Source organism: Montipora foliosa, chromosome 13 (genome assembly GCF_036669935.1).
Source record: "Montipora foliosa isolate CH-2021 chromosome 13, ASM3666993v2, whole genome shotgun sequence".
Classification (NCBI taxonomy): domain Eukaryota; kingdom Metazoa; phylum Cnidaria; class Anthozoa; order Scleractinia; family Acroporidae; genus Montipora; species Montipora foliosa.
The window spans coordinates 14,048,989-14,051,488 of NC_090881.1; the positions used below are offsets into that span (position 1 = coordinate 14,048,989).

At 37.1% G+C, this 2,500-nt stretch overlaps 1 protein-coding gene across 1 annotated transcript in view; it reads left to right on the forward strand.

The window, feature by feature from the left end:
* LOC137981741 (uncharacterized) overlaps window positions 1-2,500 on the forward strand; it is a 59,044-nt gene that overhangs the window by 15,570 nt on the left and 40,974 nt on the right. The window lies entirely within an intron of this gene.

Consider the following 2,500-nt stretch of genomic DNA (forward strand, 5'->3'; position numbering starts at 1 on the left):
CAAGAGAATAAGGAGGGAAGTGATCATATTGGAAAAGGAAAAAACGAGGAGACATCAAATCAAAACGAAAGGTTAAAGAACTGGAAAATAAATACAACATTAAAAGAAAGTGTCTAACGTTGGTAATTGAAAAACGTAAACGAAAGTTGCTGGCAACGAGTGAAAAAATCAAACGATACCAACAAAGAATAACACAATACAGACAAAATCGGTTCTTTGAGACTGACCAGAAAAAGGTCTATGAAGAATTGAACGGGGAATTTAATGGTGAAAGTGTGCTACCTGATGCTAAAGAAGGTAAGAGTTTTGGAATGGTATTTGGGGGTTGGAAAAAGAACATAACCGAACCGCGGACTGGTTAGAGGGGTTAAAGGGAGAGAGGGATTATGACCAACAGGAAGCACTGGAAATATCCGAGGTGATGGTCAAGAAACAATGTAAGAAAATTCCAAATTGGAAAGCTCCTGGTTGGGATGGCGTTGTCGTTCTCTTTTGCTCTCCTTTCGTGTCTGTTCTAGTAATAGGTCCTCCAGGCATCATGTAACCTTATCAGAGCTTCTAATGCAATACAGCGAAAAAAGCAGCTCTAAGCAAATTAAAAATAAACACTCAGCTTTAAGTTTATATCCCTCCAATGCTTGACCTGAATAACTGTGAGGCCGCCAGTGTGGACCACAGCAGTCATGATATGTCAAACTGGCTTGAAACCAGCATTTTCCAAACCATTTCCCAGCTGAACACGAAAAGCGTTGACTGTGTATGAACTATAGCTGACGTAGTATAGCAGTGTAGCCGCGTCGAGCCACAGAAAGCGCGCGAAAAATGAAGCCTCGCTAATATTTAGGTGAGTTAATTTGGGTTGTGCCTGCAATCCAATCAAAAATCAGTACCTGGTCAGCGGTCAACTTAAAAAAAAACCCAGCTGACTTCTGTGAGGTCTAGGCTTGAGCCCGTAATATGGTCACGTGTTACTGGTCAGCAGATACCTTGTTTTGAACGGTGTCAATTGATCAAAACATGGATGTCTAATATCAAAGATGTATGCTGTAAACTAGCATGATATTGGTCACATTGGCATATATGGATAGGTGGACGTACGTACGTACGGACGGTCGATGACGCCATGCATCGATGAGTTACCGTATTTTGTTAAAGTGCCTATCACCTCGACACACTTTTCCACTTTATTTATTCTCCGAAATCGTCCCAAATACATCGTGTTGTTTATAGAACCTTTTGATTGAAATTACACTTTTTTATTTGCTTTCAAAAACGGGAAAAGTGATCATACTTTGATCCATAACCGAGCAATGAAGGAAAATGGGTTCGATACCGGGTTGACGTCACAAATTAATTTGCATTGAGGTAGTTCTTTGAAAACAGCGATGCAAATTAATTTGTGACGTCATCCCGGTATCGAACCCATTCCCTTTCATTGCTCGGTTATTAATCACGGTATGACCACTTTTCCCATTTTTCAAAGCCAATGAAAGAGTGAAATTTCAATCTAAATGTTCTAAAAACAACACTATGTATTTGGGATGATTTCGGAGAATAAATATATTGGAAAAGTGTGTTGAGGTAATAGGCACTTTAACTATCATCGACCGTCTGTACGTCCGCTCCGCCATGTATGCCAATGTGACCTGTATCACGCTAGTTTACAGCATACATATTTGATAGTGGACATCCGTATTATGGTCAATTGTGAAATCAAGGTTTCCGCTGACCAGTATCACGTGACCGTGTTGCGGGCTCAACTTTAGAGCTCATTGAGGTAAGCTGGTTTTTTTTGCTTCATTTTACGTGTGCTTCCTTTGGCTCGACGCGGCTACACGGCCGTACTTCGTCAACTATAGCTCTTAACAGTCAACACTTTTCGTGTTCAGATGAAAAACGGTTTGAAAAATGTTTTCTTTTTGCATTTTTGCTAGTTTCAATCCAGTTTGAAATATCATGATAGCTGTGGTCCATACTTGTGGCTACGCAGTGTTTCAAGTCAAACATCGGAGGGATATAAACGTAAAGCTGAGTGCTTATCTTAAATTTGTTTAGAGCTTTAGAGAACCTTTTATTTTCACTAACCCTAAAGGCAATAAGAATAAATAACCAAGGAGCTCCGCTTTTAGATTATTATTATTATTATTATTATTATTATTATTGCTATTGATATTGTTATTGTTATTGTTATGGGTTAGAGGGTCAAGAACCTCATTTAGCTATAACAAAGACACGTTCGGAAAATTTTTTAAGCAAATATTGAGTAATGTAGATTAGTCATCCTATTCTATTTTTTTCATATTTTTAATTAATTTTGTCATTAGTTATATGGGTTTAAATGACCAAGTTTTTATCTTTCGTTTATCGATATTATTGTAGTCGTCTTTGCATTTATTGCACGTTCCCTGTAATTGTTGATCAATTTATTATTATCGTTATTATTATTATTATTGTTATTATTATTATTATTATTATTATTATTATTATTATTATTATTATT